Below are 19,951 nucleotides of genomic sequence, written 5' to 3'. Positions count from 1 at the left end.
CAGGATTACCCTAAATTGCCGAAACGCAATTGTAAGCACATGGGTTGCATACGGTACGTGATTCGAATATTTTTCTGTTTTTTTTTAACCGAGTTAATCCAATATGTAATTTAAAATGAATAGAACATGAATAACTTTAGGTTCTTGCTCTTTGCTATTTTCGTAATTACATCATCAGTGTTTCAGCAGACCACGGCATAGTAAAGAGTTGAAATTTGATGGCTGAAACTCGAGCAGAAACATTTCTCGCTCGTTAACACCTTTCACAAATGGTAGGGAACGATGCAATTCTTTTGTTACTTTTTATTCTGTATCAGTAAATTTCAATCTGTTTCCACAGTGAAATTATCTTTTATTTTATTTTTTTTTTATTATTATCCCCCTCCTCAAACGATTTAGCTAAGTTCTTAACAAATGAGTACAGCAAAATTAAAAATTAATGTAACTTACTCTCGTTTTCCTTCGTACATTTCGTTTTAGCAACTAGCTGTTTGGAAATCACAGAATTAATTAAAATTAAATTTTAAGTTATAGAATTAATTAAATTAGAATGTATTAAAATTAGTTCTATGTATTATTGAGGTATTTTCTTTCTTAACTTCCTCTCCCAATATATATATATATATATATGTCTTCTATCAATCATTCAAAATGGTCGAGCTTGGGGAAGGAGAATGTACTTTTCTGTTAAAAGGAAGAGCTATTTAGTGTCAAAAATAAATGTTAACTCGAAATCTACTAGAAGGCGGTAACCCTAACAATACGTAAAACTTCGCAAAAAAAGGAACTTTTAATAACACTAAGATATCACATATAATGTAACATGTATAACGTTTAATGTATGCAGTACAAAATTTATAAGTATTGTTCGCTATGCCAAGAACCATGTTCCCCCTCCCATACACACAAAAAAATAGTCACTTTTGCATAAATAAGGCTCCGCACACAGCCTGGGCACTATCACATATGTTGCTGTGACGAACATTTGGAGACTGGCATCTTATTAACATAAAAGTACCCCAAACGGAAAACTTGTAGTATATACTGTTATCGTATAATCTTTATACAATCGGAGTGTAAAGAGAATAGGGTGAAAAATCAGTCTATTTGTTTAGTCAAAATTTAGTTTCAAATTATTCAGATTAAAGCTTTTTTTTTTTCTTTTCCTTTTCTTTTCTTTCTTTTTTTCTTTTTCTTTTTCTTTTTTTTTTTTGTATGTACTGTAGTATGCATCGCAGCTGAAGACTGGACTTAATTTATTGCGACAGATCATCCAGATTTTGCAATTTTACGGAGAATAACTTCCTGAAGGGTAAAAGTTAAATTATCAAAGGGAAAGCATGCAAGGTTGCCTGCTTAAGAGCATAATCTCTTCAGGAGATCTTTGTAAGGGGAATTAACCATATTAATGTTATACAGGAAAAAGACAGCAAAAGCATCCACGCAACGAGCTATTTTCCCGAGAAATACGAGCTATTTTCCACGGATACTATAGTATCCGTGGGAATCCAGTGTTCACAGTCTTAGCCACTAGATTATTTATCAAATCCGATAAGGTACGTTTCGAAGAAAGTTGTATACGGCTTGGGCATTTAGTCGCAAAAAAACCGGAACTGGGCTCTTATATCCTTGTTCAAAGTTTTATATCATTTGACATAATTTTTATTGTTAAGAATTTTGTCTATATATAAATAATTTTAGGGAAATTATACTGTAGTATCTTTTGTCTAATGTAACATGAAATACAAGAAAAAAACGAAGCCGGAAAAATAAGGTTACAGGGGCAAATCTATTTAACTTTGAGGTAAACAGCTATCTCATAAACCTGGTGAGATATCGCTAAGTTGGCGATGCTTTGTTGACTAATTTTTGTTCCCAGATTTGCAGAGAAATTGCAAACTTGGCGACCACTTGACTCTATTTTGGTCCGGTCCCTGTATAACTGTAACTGGTACTCTAATTGAATAGCTGTAATATATATATATATATAATTATATGGGTAATTGTATATGTAACTTTAACCGTACATACCTTCCAGTAATTTCGAGAAATGGAAAGTACTAGACTTTTCTCTGCGGCCGGAGGGGAATTATATAAGGACGGAGATAGTATCAGTTCTATCAGTTCTGAGTTTTCCAGGTCAGAGTAGACGTTGGGGTATTGGCTTCGTACGAGCTTCGCCATTTATATGTGCTTTGTATTGCGTTGTCTTTAACATTCTTAATGGCTTACCAGCGGCCGAGCGGTAAAGTCGCTGAACACTGGTAGTTCGGTCCGAGGTTCGAATCCCGCGAACGGGCTGGTTGCATGGGTGTTTTCCTGTTTTTCCCCATGTGTAACGTGCATACGAGCCAGTTTCCCTTAGAAAGTCCTCCACGAAGGCATCCCTTCCCTTAGGCGCTATCACGCTATCATCTGTATCATCATTCAGTTTATTACGAACCTAACAATATAGCCTTACTTAATCCTTATATTCATTCGCATTTATTCACGATAAATTTCAATTGTATTAAAACCGAATTTGATATGTAAAACTGCACGAAAATATTTTAAACAATCTAAATTACTCAAACGAATAAAGATAACAATTCTAAAAGAGACTACAAATAAATGCTTTATAAGAAGCGAAATATTCAGGCAAAAACTGTGGGCAACAGAGAAAAAGGTATTCAAGAATTCATAATAATCTGTTTTCTTAAATTTTATTATTTATTATCTTCTATGTTTTTGATCTAACATCATAAAGTCGAAAATCAATTTCAATAGTAATATTTTTAGTTTCTAATAATAATTATAAATAAATGTTTCTGAGAATTTTACTTTTTCAAAAATCTTATAATTCCATGTACATATTTTTATCATGATTTCGGAATTTTAACATAATAGAAAGAAATGAAATATTCCATTCAAAAGTAATTCTTACGAAATATATAATGCATTGTCTTTTCAAATAATGCTTTTTTTTTTTTTCCTTCGCCTTGCATTCTACTTACAGAGAAAGCATGCTTTACATAATAAAAGTTATTTTAAAATTGTTCGACACTAAACTATGAAATACTTACAATTTCGGAAACACATTTTAGATTGAAAAATACTGTATATTCGTATTTTATAAAATGTTGAATGAATAGAGAAGAAGAAATGTTGCTCTATGTACATGCGGTTTGCTGCTAAAAGAAAGAATAAAAGTTGGAACTATAAAATATTGAGCTTTCTTTATTGCTCTTGCTTACTTCAAAGAAATTTTTAGAAAAAATTTAAAATATGTGCTGAATAAAATACTTCTTTTTGCATAAAATTTTTAACTTCTCATCGTTTTTTCTTGAAATATTTACATTGCTTTATTTATCATGAAATGTTTTCAGTTTACAAGAAAGAATTCCCGCTTAAGAGGGAAAAAAAAAACTTCTTACATATAAATGAAACTTTAATGATACATATAAATTTTTATATATTTCAGATTTGTGAGTTTTTTCTTGAAAGCTGATTTAACACAGAATCGAGAAAATTGAAATCTAGGTTTTCTTCAATATGTCAAACGTGTAAGAAGAAGCAGAATGTTTCGCTCTTGTAGATGACAGAAATGAATTGTTCTGTACCTTGAAATTCAATAAATTTGTTATTCATCTTGAAACGTTAAAAGTAGCATTTCTTGAATTATTAAAATAATCGTCACCAATATATGAAACCCGATTACCCCGATGCCGTAGTAAACGTATTTGAAAAACTAACTTTATTAATTAGGGAAAATGAAATACCGTTAACTCTTTGAAAACCGAAGTTTTCCTAACCTGTATGAATAAAATACCGAACCACCCGAGAAAGTTTTCGAGAGTCACAGCAATTTCCTCCTCTCCCCATCCATTAACGCACAAAGAAGAGTGAAGATTTCAAATCTCATTCTGTGTTCTTCCTAACAAGTAAAGATAGAAAGCACAAATAAATCCTTTTAGGACAAGCAGTCTGCAATAAACTGATACAATGCATTTGGGGAAACTGCATTTGCTACTGCATACCTTAGGAGAGAGAAAGAAACAACGTGGGAATTCCGGCCGTTTTTGGCGGTTGTGGTCGTTTGAATGAAAGGTCGTCTGGGGAGTTATGGTCTTCAAAGAGTTAAAATACATGCTAATGATTTAAAATGTTTATATTCCAAAATTTAAGAGTATCAGCGATTATGAAAATATTTATTAATTTATGCGTCAAATGCAGAATTATTATTTTTATTCGAGGACAATTTTACATATTTATGAGCTAGGTTTCTTTTGAAAGAGTTTTCGTAGAATAAGGCACTGCACACTAACTACAACTTTCTTTGTAGAAGGCATATATGAAACTTGAAATTTGTATATTTTTATTAATGTGCGCCATGAACAAAGTTACTGCAGTTTTGAAAGCAAACTTTTATTGACTCATTTTTTTTAATCAGGAACTTTGCCCTATGAAAGAATCTTCAAGAAAATTTAAGTTTTATAACGTTATTAAAGAACCTGCACTCAACGTGTCCATACGCGGATGGCAGGTGGCATGCGACTGTTAAAGCTTTTTAACGCGGTCAGTACTGAGTAGCTGAAAAATGAAGAAATGTAATGTAGGAACTGCATATGAGAAGTTGTTTAAATGATGTTTTAGTGGATGTTATTATTGTAAAGGCCTTATTTTGTACTAATCAATTATTTTTGTTTTAAGAAACATTCCCTTCTAATTGCAATTTCTTGCTAGAATGCTAATTTAAATAACATGAATGGGAAATCTCAATGAATTCAGAAATACTATTAAGTAAGATAATTAAAAAGTTCGCAGTAGAAGTGGTAGTTACGATTAGAGCCGGTTGACACTGAGAAAGAGTTTATGCCGCGAGCGAGATTTATGCCACGTGTTTGCAAGTAACTTTGTAGTGGAATATTTGTGCTAGCCACTTATTATTTAGATTATTTGAGGCAACTCATTAAATTTTAAATAAACTTTAAATGAATTGTTTAAATTCTATCTAGGAAGGCAAACGTAAATTCCAAGGAAAAGCATTAGATCCAAAAAGATATCTGAAAGATATTGATTTCGTCACCACCTTCTACAGGTTCCATAAATTGGCTTTGCTCGTTCCTCGAACTGCGTTTGAATGAATAATGATTCGTAAGCTATTAACCATAAAGTATGCGATGGCGCATTCATCACTGGATTTGACTGATTTCTTCTAAAATTTCGTTGGATGCGTGTTATTAGAAAACTAATATTTACAGAGGATATTTTGCGTTTTTTACATTTGCGTTATATAGCCAAGGCCGCATGTAAAACTCAAAACAATACACACATTTTCCAGAATGAGATAATTTAAGTATTATCTACGTACAGATTTGTCCAAACGTTCTTGATACATTAAAAAAAATATCTTGAAGAAGTATAACAATAAACATTCAAAATTTACGATTGTTAGTACAACAGTGCAGGTTCTTTTCTTGGTGCAGCGGGTCATTCGACCTTTCAAATTCCACCAAAGTACTATCCCAAAAGTAAGAGCGTGAAAGAAACGATAACATTTTGGAAATCCTTCCCACTTCGCTTTTGAATCGATGCATCATATTGGCCGCACTATAAGCCTGCTTCTCATCATCAGAAATTTGGTGGTAGCCGAAATTCCTCGAGACGCGGATTTCTAAATCAGTTTTTCTATAAATTGTACTCTGAATTGTTTTCTGCAGAGCTGATGCCGCCCAGATGGGACAGTGATTAGTGGTTCCTCTGACTGCTGTACCAAAGTGCCTGGCCTTGAATCCTCCAGGAAGCATGGATATAGCATAAGCGTACAGCATCTGTGTGTCAAGCAGAAATTCAGAATGAAAGACAAGCCGAAATCCTCTAGAGAGGTTGTAAGTAGGGAAAGAGGGGTGAAAAATCATCGGATCGCACCCCAGGGCGATCTTCCTCGAAATTCCATCCGGGGCTGAAAATTAGGAGTTAGAAGGGTCTGCGATACTTAGTATGCCTACTTGAATGCACAGGTACCGTCCTTGTTTGAACTTGTACCTGTGCAAAGTAGGTCAAGCTGGAAGTGCATGTGGTAGGAATGATAAATATTGCAAAACTCTAATCACAATCAAATCAGTGTACTCAAATCCTTACTCGGCTTATAACTGAGCAGCCATTAGTCGTAGATATATATAGCTTTCAGTTACAAAAGTGTTTTAAGTGACGAAAGAATTCTAGTTTTGGTAATTTAAGCTTAACGATGTAAATTTAAGAAAAAAATTACAAGATATTAGAATTAACATCAAAGAGCGGAATTTATCTTTTTATACATTGATTCCGTCCCTGTGCTCATATTTAAAAAAATATTATAGCATTTATTAAAAAAAGCCATTCCAGTAAGACAAAAATTGACGAGGTATTTGATACTAGATGGAAAGCATTTATGTTTAAGATCCCTGCACAAACGAAAAACCGAATTGCTTGATTTGTAGCTAACTAAAAATAAAATATCAGTTTAGAGAAAGGTTTTTGGTGTTAAATAATAAGGGACGAGCACTAAGCATATTACTGTGAAAAGTATTAATCAATATATATATATATATATATATATATATTTCAAAATGGAAATCTTATTCACATAATCTTACATAGTTCGGTTCTAGAAAACACTGGCAGACTTTAGTATTAGCCCGTAGCCTGAAAGTATTTAAAGAATTTTATATGATTATTAGATTAAGAATCTAAAGTATTAAAAACCTTTATGATAATTAATGTATTTCTAAACTTTGAAAACTTATATAGTGCTTAATTAAGACACAATAACACGCCGAACAAATACTAATCCAGAAGTCAAACAACAAAAATCAGCTTTATATTTTCAAATTTTCACAGGACTAGTTTCGATGAAAAATGAAGAAATGTAATGTAGGAACTGCATATGAGAAGTTGTTTAAATGATGTTTTAGTGGATGTTATTATTGTAAAGGCCTTATTTTGTACTAATCAATTATTTTTGTTTTAAGAAACATTCCCTTCTAATTACCGCAGCTGACGATGGTTTTACCGCAGCTGACGATGGTGGTTCGGTAAAACGATCCTCGTTCATTAAAAGCCAATCTCGATACGATTAGGATAAAAGCCTATCTCGACATGACGCATCTCGAAAGCCTCGATAAAAGCCTATCTCGTTCATTTGCGCTTTTGCAGCTGACGATGATGTTTCGGTAAAACCATCGAAACTAGTCCTGTGAAAATTTGAAACTATAACGCTGATGTTTGTTGTTTGACTTCTGAATTATATAGTGCTTGTCTGAAAATAGTTCCATCATGTCAAATGTAATAAAATTACGAACTGATAAGGCTGGTAAAGCATTAAAGAATACCGAGGAAACTCAATGTCGAATTTTTCGAATATTAACTAACCGCAAATGGGAAATGATGTCAGAAATGGCAAATTTTGATAGCTGGGTCAAATTTTGGTAAATAAATATCTGGGTCAGGTTTTATCGTAGGGTACTCAAATCTTTTGTGTCTTAATCTGTTAAGGAGTATAACATTTTCCTAAATGCATAAAACGATATCCATTAAATGTGTACGTTTTACTATTTTTTACTTCTTTTGTAATGGAAGTTTTTTTTTTTATTTAATTCATTACTGCTACGCATCTGTCTGCCAAAGGAGTGGATGCCCCTTGGAAGACTTTTAAGGTAAAATGGATCATATCCACGTTACACAGGACAAAAATCACGAAAATGCCCATGCAGCCAACATGTTCGCTGAGATTCGAGCCAGGGTCAGAACTACCAGTGATCAGTGACTTTACCCTTCTGCCGCTGGCGGAGTGAAGTATAGAAATATTTAAAATGTTCTCATGGTTCTTCCATAAAGATCTTCGTGACAGTTTGCTAACCTTGGTTTCAGTTCCAAGTTCATACATTAGATCTCTTCTTTTTATACGTAGTCCAACAACCTCTGAGTCGCCAATGCCGTTAAACTTTGTTAATGTGATACTATAAGTTATTTCTCTCGCCTTCTTAGCATGCCTTCGTAGTGTAGTGGTGAGCACGCTGTAATTAACTAAATAGTAATTAACTAAATCTTATTCCAATAGAATCCAGTAATACTAATTCTGGTTCTATTCGAATAAATATTTATTTGAATTGCAGTGTATCAATGTTTGAAAATATGAAAAGTTTGATTGACGTTTGAAATGCCAAAATAATTGCATTACAATCATATTCGCTTTGCATACCCTGCTTTAAATTTAGAGTAAAAATGTATCATTTCACATTCTTAAAGAGCCAACAGTGGCCGAGCGGTAAAATTGTCGAACACTGGTATTTCGGCTCGGGCTTATGTCTCAGCGACTGGGCTGGTTCCCGAGAAGTTCTGCTATTTCCCATTCAGTGATCTGGATGAGGATGCTCCTAAACAACAATGCGTCCAAGATGTTATTCCTCTCCTTTTATGAAAGTCTCGCCTTGTTTAATCTAAAGCAATCCAATCCAAATTCTTAAACAAAAATAAAACTATATAGTTTAATTTTTTTTCAAATAATAACTTTTTGTTTTAATATACTCTTGTGTTCTATTTACTTGTTGAAGGTTTTTCACAACTGCTCCTGGTCAGGCCTTTGCAATTCCGTAAACTATTTAACAAACAAAAAGGCGAACTAGTTACAATAATAGTTGCAGCAAGCGCCATACTTCCGCAACGGAAAATGGCATTGAACTTAATCGGGAAGGGCAGTCACGAATCAAGGTAATATGAAACTAACTGCCTCTTTTCACGAGCAGTTTTTCACCTAGTTGCCATTTAACACAGCAATTCCACCGGTTTAACGTACCATGTAGTTTGAATGGCTCCTTTCAGAGGCACGAAAACATATGACGGCCTATGTATGCTCCATCTCATTACCATCTCGGAGGATACAACAGTGGTAATGGGAGGTACGAAACACAAGCGGTCGTAAAGTTGTCGACGACAGTTTTAAAAGAGGAGTTAACGTTTCCTTGACTAAATATCTCTAGGGAGTCATACGAAGTTTCTAATTAAGACACACACGCTGTTTGACTTAAGTTTGAAATTTAGACCGGGAGAGCCAACGACATAAATCAATAAACATAATTAAGTGACATATGTCCAAACTTATGAGTAACCTAAAATTCTCAAAAGAGTAAGTAGAGTAACGGGACAGAGACACTTGAGATATTAAATCCAGCGAGTTTAGCGAAGATCACAGAATTCTTTTCATATGAAAGCATTTCAAGAGGAATACTTTTATCAGTAAGTTATGCTATTTATTCGAGTAACATGTTAATGCGGCATTTGAAACAAATTGTATTCCATGTATACTGAGCATTAATGCAAGCTAGACAGACCTTATATTAGAAGCGAGGACCAATCCTAAGATTTCCTGCAACCTGAATTCTAAAATATTGTCAAATTTGTGGAATCGTTTATGTAAAATTAATAGAAAGTAAGGAAATATATGTTTTATTTAATATTAAAAAGTGCGTTTAACGAAAAATAATTTTGAGAATATAAATTTAAAAAACACATCTGTATTTATTAAGAAAATGCAAGTGAAATCTAATGAATGGAGTACATAAAGGAGTCTTAATGCTCATATGGCCTCTGAGACACAAAGAGTAACAAGTCTGTAAAATTATTGTTTTTAAAAATATCTAAAAATAGGATTTACTAATTAAATGTTTCAAAACTGGCGGGGTAAACTGAATTCCAGCGTTTTGTTTTTGCATTATTGATACATTACTAGATGCAGAAGTATCAGCAGATCAAAATTCGCCTTTGATCTATTAAGGACTGAAATGCTTGAATCTTGAGGTACATGTTGTCATTACAAATGGGTAAATGTATTTGAGTGCAAACTCCTGCTTCAATAATTTTTCCAGAATCTTTTCAAACCATAGCAAGTGTACGATTGAAATGACTTTTTTTATCATTTCACGTAAATAAAAATTAAAAATACCAAAATAAATTATCTTCAGAAGAATCAGAATATGACATTTGAGGCGATATGGATGAACTAGGTCCATTGAAATAACAAAATGTGCAATAAGCATTCTTTTTTTGTAATTCTAAAGATCCTTTAGGTATATAATATCAATGGAAAAAAAAAAACTTGCGAAGTTTCAAGTTTTCGTATTTCAATCTTTTTTCTTTATTCTTTAACTTTTTTGTAGGGCATTCAAACATCTGTATATTCTAATACTTTTCATTTAAGGTTGTCTATAATATATTTTGAAAGTAGTACGCATTAACATAAACTTATAAGTTTAATTTGCTTTTTTAGTTTCTAGTCCTTACCTAACATTTAACTCATTTCATTTTTTCACATCCACTTTCCATTCAAAGACATGATTTAGTATGGTATTAAAAGCACAGTAAGATTTTTCACCTACGGGAATAAATTATTTTGCAGGTAAACTTATAAGGGAATTTAGCTCGTATTCATGTTACGCTTGCAGAAATCATGAAAGCCCCCCATGCAGTGAACCGTTCGCCACTATGTGAACCCGAATCGAACTACCACAATTCAGCGATTGTATCTCATGGTGCCAGTTTCCTTTAGGAAAGGCACAAAAGCATTTCTCCCCAGAAGCGGATACCCCTAGCGTGTTTTACCGGAATCACATAAACCCAGAAACCAAAACTTATTCACTCGTCCACTGGTGGGTTTCCAATAATTATGAATTGTCAAGAACTTAAAATTGTAAAAGCCAAAGAATCAGTCTTAATTAGCCAGAGTCATTTTAGAGAAAAGTGCTAACTGACTACAGGTAATTTGATAACGGACACTTGTTATGTAGGTTAGATTAGGACTAAGATCAAGCAGTTCTTAAGATTAAATTAACTTTCTCTTTCTTGCACAAATCGTTATGTGGATCAATCTGTTACAGTCTTGGACTAGTAGAAGCAGACATTTACTGCACGTTTTAATTCTATAAAACGTAAGCTGAAGTTAAAGGCTTACTATAACTTGCCAAATGAAATTAAAATACTTCAGAAAAAGAATTCAAATACTACTTTTTAAGTGTGATCATACAAGCATTTCTTTAAATAGAATGAATTCTGTCATAGCGTATTCAAGTATTAATATGCTTACTGCGTTGAAACTCAAAGAAGGATATCTAAGGGAAACAAATTTAAACCTAAAGTAAGCTGTATTTAAATTTATAAAAAATATTCTCATAATTTGCGTACCTTGAGAATGTTATATGGAATTTTAGTTACCTCTTCATATTTTTTGAACAAAAATTTTTAATCTGCTGAAACTAATGACGGTTTCTGTGAAAGAAGGAAATCCTAATTTTGGGAGGTTGTTAGCTCTAATATTACATTTTAAACAATTCATATGTTTTTTTCATTCTTAAAATAATAATCTTCGGTGGTATGTACTATTGTATACATCGCATCTACAAAGTTTTAGGCTCAAGTTCTTTCATAGTCGAAAATCGAAATTTACATATAAGCCTTTCATATACAAGCATTGTAAGTATAAACAGCGTTTGGCAAGCTCATACAATCACTTGATTTCTTAGAAAAATTCATAATTTTTAATACTGTTTGAATTCCTGGTTACAGTTTTCTGTATCCCTTTAAATATTTTAAATATTCTAATACTTTTCATTTAACTTTTCTAATACTTTTCATTTATTTTTACTTCTAAGTGACACCTTAGAGGAAACAGAAAGTAATCTCTAAATGCTAAATTTGTAAGTGCTAGTAAGGAATACTGAGAACTGACACTTCTTGTTTGCTAGAAGATGCCCGAGAGAATTAAATTGTTTCTGTATATATTATCATGTAGTAGAAATTAATGTTTTGATAAAGAGGTTTCAGGCCAAACATCATGAGCTCTCTTCAGAAGTCCGTCTTTTACGCCTTTTGAAAATAGGGAATTCATCCTGTATCTCTAGAAGTAAACTGGGTCTCAATGTACCTTGCAAATAAAAAGAAACGGTTGTCTAACATGTCCTTTATTCGCAATTTCTGAAACCGAAATTTCTGTATCTGTGGTGAATCTTCTACAGCAAAAGCAGGCAATTGCATTTTTGTTTCAAATCATAAGCAAAAAACACCGTATTTCATTTTAGTCATATTTCGGTGAAACAAATCATGATTAACACCGCCCACTGAATAAAATCAAGGCGTGCAGTAATTCTATCTTCTTTTTAATCTGCAAGCAATACATGCGAACTAAACGCGAATATTTTCGCTCCTTTCCTCAACCTCCAAATATTCTGCGACAGTTTTCTGAGCATAGTCTTCACCAGTGTTAAGAACATCAGCTGTCATTCTAAAAAATAACCTTTCAGCAAGAATTGTGGAACTTTTCCCATGTTCTCATACTGCGGATGCAAAGGATGGCCACTCCTGGCTTCACCATCAAAATCTCTGAGTCAACCCACCATCAAAAAGCACTTGATTGTATTAACGCTTGATCTCCTTATATTTTACCACAACATTTCAAATGTCTTCAAACTGCTGTTTTTCGCAATATAGAGCAATATATTTTTGCTATTTTTATTGAGGCTTCATATCCGTAAAAAGCATATGTTTACTGGATAAAACCAAATAATTAACTGCATGGTAAATTCTTTGTGTACGAAGATAACGTTTTATGAAAGTGAGTTGCAAAATGGTAGTATTAAATGCCATCAGAATATTATACATGCCATATTATACATTGGAAGTTTGCTGGAAAGTTTCAAAAGTTAATCTAAAATTTAAAATGAGCTTTGCAGTTCTATGCACTATTTTTGTGAAACGAGCAAAAGCTGTAAATTCAATTAAATGGAAAGCAAACAAACATTTTTCCCTGTCTAAACTGTTTTATTATTTTCTCATACTTGGATTTGAATGTGTTTTTCTTATATATGCCATCTGAAGCTAACTAACTGATTAAATAAAATGAAATTATCGTAATATGAGGTATTCAGTTAACAACGCATATTTTTAATAGCAATGTTTAAAAAAATTAATATACTCAGTTATATAAATTTCAAAATTTATTTTTCTTAAATAAGTTTCTATATAAATTTCAAAATTTTTTTTCCTTAAATAAGATTCTGCATAAAAATAATCACGGGAAAATCAAGATCTTTTCAGATTATTCAACATAAGGCATTTAAAATGATTCATTAAGAGAACTTTTAAATTTTGCATTTTGGAATTGGTTAGGTAAAATGTTTCTATGTTGGGGTTTGGAATAATTGAAGATTATGAATAATTAAAATAGGGAACTATTTATTAAAACTACTTGTGTTTCCATATATATTAAATATAATTATTCAGAAGCTGCGTAAATATCAATTAAACAAAGCATAATACTTTACGCTTCCTGACTAGTCAAAATACGCAGCACGAGTTACTTTAAACGAAACATCAATGACAGAGGTGGAATCTTTAATGAAATAATGTTATTTGACAAGTAAAGAGAATTAATTTGTTAATGTAGAGACATTATTTACCCCTTTTGCAAACATTTCTAAATGAGCAAACGACTTTGAAACAACTGATGTGGAACTATAAATGTACATTTCCTTATCTCAAAAGAGTCGTTTATCTAAATTAAATCTACATGCAATATTGTTATGCTTCGGATTTATTTAAAATAATATAACTGAAAGCGAATCGTATGCAATAATGTTCGGACATTACGGCAGCTCGTATTATACACAGATTGTCTAGACGCGTTAAGAAATGCAATAATTCTGAACTCGAAGGGTTTATAAAATGCTTGTAAATGTTGATATAAAATACGTACACATATCAGGGCAAATAGCATAATTTAATAAACGTACAAGTTTGCAATTGTTGTGCTTGTGTGCAATATATTTGTATTTGTATTATTGTGAATTTTTGTATATTTACGTTGCATTGGGTACTTATGAAAATGCATAATTATTTTTTCTCTAATTATGATTTTTTTTCTTCTTCTGCCTGTGTCTTTTCGTCTTGCTATCAAAAAAGGAAATACGATATTAGAAATAATCACACCGTGTTTTTATTGCATTCCTACGTATTATTAGTGACAAAATCCCTCGGAATCTCCAAAGTTCAATATTCAGGCTGATTTTTCACCAATATGAATAAAGCCTTCTACCATTCTTAAAGATCCGATCTCTGTTTCTAGTACTTGGAGACTTAAGGGAATAGCTTGTCAATGTGGATTATCATATAACGGCCGAGCTAAAAGAATGTTAAAAATTTGTTTCAGGAAAAACAAATCTTAGGTTCGAAAAGGCAAAATAAACAAACCTTCGATACTTAGTCATAGCTGGACACTTGATTACACTTTTGATTTTGGTTCTGGCAAAAATTGTCCGTAAAACGGTACTGACGTAGTAATGCAATCACCTTCGCAGAAGTAGCAAATTTCCAGAATGTGCCAGACTCTAGCATCCATGCTGATAACAATCCTTCAGTCAAGTAACATCGGCATTTTTGTATGCTTTCTTTTACTTTATTTCAAGTTATAAAGTTTTTAGAGACAAAAAGTGATATTTTTTGCCTTAAAATTCAATTTTATAATATATGCTTGTGAAATCTGCCAGCACTGGAAGAAACTACGGACATTTTTCTGCTGGAATATAGCATTTTGCAGCAAAATCGCTAAAGAGAATAGTAATAACATGTGTTTGGTAGATAGTTGAGACGCACTGCCGAGCAGAGCAAAAGATTACAGAAAGTTTTCGAGGAAAATGCAAGTGTTTTTCCCATGGACCGTGTAGAGTCATTAAGTGTTTTCGAAACAGGAGACAGGAAAAATGAGTCATGCCCTCGCCGGGACTCGAACCTGGACCTCTCGAATACGGGCTGAGTGTGCTAACAATTACATCACGATGACATGCTGTAAGAAAGGAAAAATTGCTCGACAGTACATATACTAAAATTGGAGCCTTATATATTCCGCCTTTTAAATAGCGACTGGAGATTATGGGACCCAGACGCTAAACCCTGGTGTTGAAGGACCATCGTCTACCAACTCTTCAGTTCGGGCGCCACTGTAGAGTTATTAGGTTCTTCTTATTTTTTAAATGTTTTTTATGTTTATGTTAAAACGTGAAAAATGAGCAGTGCCTTCGCCGGGATACGAGCCTTAACCTCTAGAATATGCGCTTTGTGTGCTAACCATTACACCACGTTAATATATAATAATATATAACCGTATAATCCTTATTTGATAATTAAAATTTTTATTTTAAATTGTTAAAGTGTGTTTTAACATAAATATCGTTCGTTCAGTAGCCATTTCAAAATATGGCGAAAATTGCCAGCTTGTATCTAATAAGTAACTTTTACCTTTTTATTTGTAAAAAATTGCTATATTGCGCCAGGGTGCTTGCGTTAATAATAAGTATCAATAAAATTTCTCCATTTGGTTGTAGAGACATTAGGTATTTTTTGGAAGCAAACAAGACGGAAAATGAGCGCCTTCGCCGGGAATCGAACCACGGACCTCTAGAATACTGGCCCAGCGTGCAAGAACCACTACACCACGAAGGCACGTTGGGAAGGCGGGCGAAATACCTTATATACTCCCCCTTTTAAAAGGCGACTGGTACCCAATCGCGAAATCCTGGATGAGAGAATCATCATCCAACACCCTTTTTAGTTCGGGCGCCACCGTAGAGACATTAGGATTAACTGGAAAAGCCGGAAAGATGAAAAATATGCAACACCTTCGCCGGGAATCGGACCTCTAAATTACGCGTTGAGCGTGCAGACACGCTCAGCTACATCACGCGCTGAGCTACACCACGGAGGCCCGCTAAAGGCCCGTCCACACGAGTACGCTCGAAACGTAGCTGACGAACGCGCTTTTACGTTACCAGCGTAAAAGCGTCCAAACGAGTACGCTTGCGAAGAGTGCGTTTAACCAATAGAATTATTTTGCGCAAAAATCACGTGACGCTGTAATATAGCGTCAACAGAGCTGTATCTTATTACTTCGCGTGCTTCTGTATGTTTGCAAGTTGTCCGAATCAGATGATTTTTTTTTAATAGCTGAAATTTTACTATTAAGTGCAATTATTAAGCAGAGGCAAAACCGCAAAAAATGGCAAGAATGAGTCCGAAAGATTTATTTAGAGCGACATGTTCAAAGAGATTTTAGATTTTTTTACTGCCTCGTTTGCGAAATGAATATCCGGAATTATTAAATTCCTACTATTATCTCACACTCTCCCTATATCTTGTTCAAGTTTTCAGTACATAAAATGCTTTTTATTCATCCACTCAAGTTCAAATAAAATTTTTTAAACTTGTAGTGAATGACACTTGATGTTAATACAACTTTTTCGCATATTAAAATTTTTTAAATTTTTAATTTAAAAAAAATCTGTTTCTATTTTTATTTATTTATTTATTTGTATTTTTTAAATTTTTCTTTGTAAACCTAAGTAGGAATTGACTTATTTTTTTTTATTTATTTCTTTTTATATTACTTGTTTTTTAATTACTTCAGGATGAGTATCGACCAGTTTGACAGACTTGCAGATTCTATATTGTATGAAAAATTAGGATTTATAAAATTGGTTTGGAATACAGTATATAAAGAGAATTAAATTACTTAATTCTCTTTATATACACTATCCACCATATAATAAAACCACTTCATATTTTTTTAACTCCCCCTCCCTTGGTCTTTTGTTTTTCTTTTTATTTATTTTTGAATTTAGAATGAGGTTCAAACTTTGTACAGTTTATGAGAAATTATGTGCATAATAAAATATGCAATGAAGTAAAAATAAAGAGAATTTATAGATGATATATGATAAAGAGATGCAGATATATTATTACATAACGATTTCTATTTGCAATGCACATTTTTAAACTAAATTAAAAACAATAATAATAATGAATAAAATAAGAAATGAAAACAATGATAATAGGTAAAATAAGAATATAATGATTCATGAATAAATATAAGAAACACGTTTCCAAATGTGAAAAGCTATGTGAATTTATGTACTGGCTACGGGTGAGGTTCGAACTCGCAACCTTTCTATTCGCAAAGCAGAGCGCTGACCACGCAGCTATCTGTGAAAGCAGTGCTTATGAAAAATAATGTAACAAGTAGAAGTCGATGCAAAGGTAATTTAATTAAATTTCAATAAATGATTGTTGTATGACACAAGTTGTAACTTTCCTCCAAAATTTCGTAATTGTATTTTATTGAATACTCTTTCACAGTCAACTGCTTTATTTTAGAAGTTGTTATATTGCTGAAGTTAGTTTTTGGTGTATTTAATATTGGGATATTTATAGAGCTTCTTATTACACATGATATAGCCAATATTTATAATAATTAAGGATAATTTTGTAAGGCAGAAACTTTGATTTCGTAGAAACTGTAATTTATTTAGGTTTCTATTACTTACGGTGTTATAAATAGGTGAAGCATATGGATATACTGGTTGGATCATTGCTTTATAAATATACAGTTTCCCCTTTAATGAGAATTGTAAATGTATACCAATATGTACGGTTTGAGAAATCTGAAGATGGCGTGAACAATGCTGATTATTTTATTGCTGTATACAGTTATATTTCTAAGCAAAAACTCATCTCTGTGTGGTTCTGACGCCATATTGAAACGGGTAAGCAAGAAGGTTTTCTGATTATGACACATGATAAGAACTCGTTCGGCTATTGGCTATACGCGCGCGTCGCGGGCGAAAAAGCTGAACAGGAGCGTACTCAGTTTTACGTCTTCTGCGTCATGCGAATTTACGCCGGCGTCAAAAAAGTTGCGTCAACTACGTCCGGAGCGTCCTCGTGTGGACGGGCCTTAAGAAGGCGGAAGAAATACCTTATACGGTTAAATGGATTTCTTTGAACTCTGAAGCTTTTCATATTCATAAAACGTTATTAAGTACATTAATACAAATAAAATCTTTCCTAACTCTTTCAAAATTCTCTTAGGTTTTCAGTTTTTATTACTATTTTCACAATTTTCCTTACCATAGTGGCGTTAAGTTCTTTATTCCGCCCATTGCTTTGAGTATAATATCAGTCATTACTCCATCTGTTTTACAAAACGTGTTTTGCACCTGAAGAAGAGAAACTTCTATCTGATTGCCTTCAAAACTCATAGAGTTTTAATCAAATTTTATGTCAAACCGAGGTTGCTTTTTTCCTAACATTGTATATAAAACAAGTATTTCGAAATATTTAATATTATTCATAACAAATATTCCCCCTTTCAATGGTATGGAAATAAATTATAAGGGATGAAAATTTTGCATAAAAAAGTAGCTTCTCAGACAAAACAAAAAGGCTGTTTGATCTTTTTTTATTATGATTATTGTATGAAGTTGATAAAAATATTTCGAAGTCTGATAACTTCTTTTTTGCACTCCAAAGCTCGCAACTTAATCTTAGAACAGTTTTTATTTACTAGTTTTTTATTTTGATTAAAAGAAATGTTTCGAGAATTTCTTGATAAGAGCTTTCCATTAAAGCTATGAGATTTCACGCTATCGTAAACACTTTCGCCCCACTGGAAAAGATACTCGACTGAAGCGTATCACGAGAAATAAGGCACACGGCAGATTTTTAAAAAAGACTTTTGAACTTTTCATGAGTATTTTTTTCCCGCATTTTAAGCTGTTGCACTAAGTACGGCTCAGAAGATATTTTTGAGTGTATTCACTGTTTTAAAATAACCCTTCAAATTTTTCATTTTTGAGAATTATGGTAATTCTAATGAAATATACATTTTACCAAATTTATTTTGAAGGAAATCAAATAGCGATAGCATACAAAATATCTTATTTTTCCCCCTCATACATGTTTGCTTAAAAATATTGCTATATATTTGCCATATGATATAAATTTCTTAGTTTTTCATGTTGAAGGTTTGTTACTGTTGAAAATGTTATAAATAATTCAGTATAATTTCTATACATGAATATATAAGATTTATCCCACTTATATCTGTTATATATACATATATAGCACTTAAGTATTTAGATGATATTTAAATGTGTTCAAAAATATTAAAATGCGAAGATATCTTTGACGATGTAAATCTCTTAATTCTTAACAAACCCTGGATAATGAATGTATTTAGTATGTAAGTTTACAGCTATTACATTTAATCTTTAATTTTAGCATCTCCAAGATTAATTATGAAAAATAACATCTTTTTTTATGTAAACGTTTGCCTAAATACTCTTATAGTTCTTTTCAGTAAGAAACAATAAATATAATCATTGGTATTCAATAATGCCTTTGCATTATCACACCTAGCTTGTTTCATTATTTCTAAATTTTCTATTTAATATCGGTGGCTATGAGGAAAAGTTACTGAACACTGGTAATCCGACCTTAGTTCAGCTCCATCGATCGGGATATCTGCATGCGCGTTTTTGTGGTTTTCCCCATATTTAATGGAGGTTATGATCCAGTTTCCTTTAGAAAGTCCTCCAGAAAGACATATACCCCTTCATCAGTTAACCCTTGCGTGGGTTATCATAATAAAGCAAACCAAAGCAGGTTAACATATCTCTGTCAGCCTACAGGGCTGCAGGTAGAATGCGTGCATGAGGAATAATCTTAAAAATTCCGACTCATTTTATACTTTAAAAGGTATGAAAACTTATTGCCTTAAAAAATTATCACGAAAAAAAGGGCTTTCACTCTAGTGTCTGAAAACCTCACACGCATTTGGCTTCGATACAATAAAAAAGTGAGGGGAAATGTTTAAGTACTGAATATAAATCTTATCACCGTGTAGTGGCATCTATCTACACATGACTAAATAATTATGTTAAATCTTTTGTTAAAAGTTTTATTTTAAATCTAAATACATGATTTGTTTTTGGTTCCTTAAAGCCAAATTAGATGATCTAAAATTGACTGTCAAGTTCAAGAATATGTGGGTGAGAAGGATGTGACGTTTCTTGAGAGAGTTGAAATTATATTTTAAAGTGTATGTGTAATGTACAGT

The 19,951-nt window shown here is 32.6% G+C and overlaps 1 long non-coding RNA gene across 1 annotated transcript in view; it reads left to right on the top strand.

The window, feature by feature from the left end:
- LOC118189310 (uncharacterized) overlaps window positions 1–3,642 on the top strand; it is a 69,495-nt gene extending 65,853 nt beyond the window's left edge. Inside the window, exon 4 of the long non-coding RNA XR_004758247.2 lies at window positions 3,461–3,642. This is a non-coding gene — a long non-coding RNA (uncharacterized LOC118189310). The remainder of the gene's footprint in view (window positions 1–3,460) is intronic.
- The last annotated feature ends 16,309 nt before the right edge of the window (window positions 3,643–19,951 follow it).

Source organism: Stegodyphus dumicola, chromosome 4, assembly GCF_044657685.1.
Source record: "Stegodyphus dumicola isolate Sdum_Otavi_A_Nest chromosome 4, ASM4465768v1".
In the NCBI taxonomy this organism is placed as follows: Eukaryota; Metazoa; Arthropoda; class Arachnida; order Araneae; family Eresidae; genus Stegodyphus; species Stegodyphus dumicola.
This window is presented reverse-complemented; position numbering and strand designations above follow the sequence as displayed.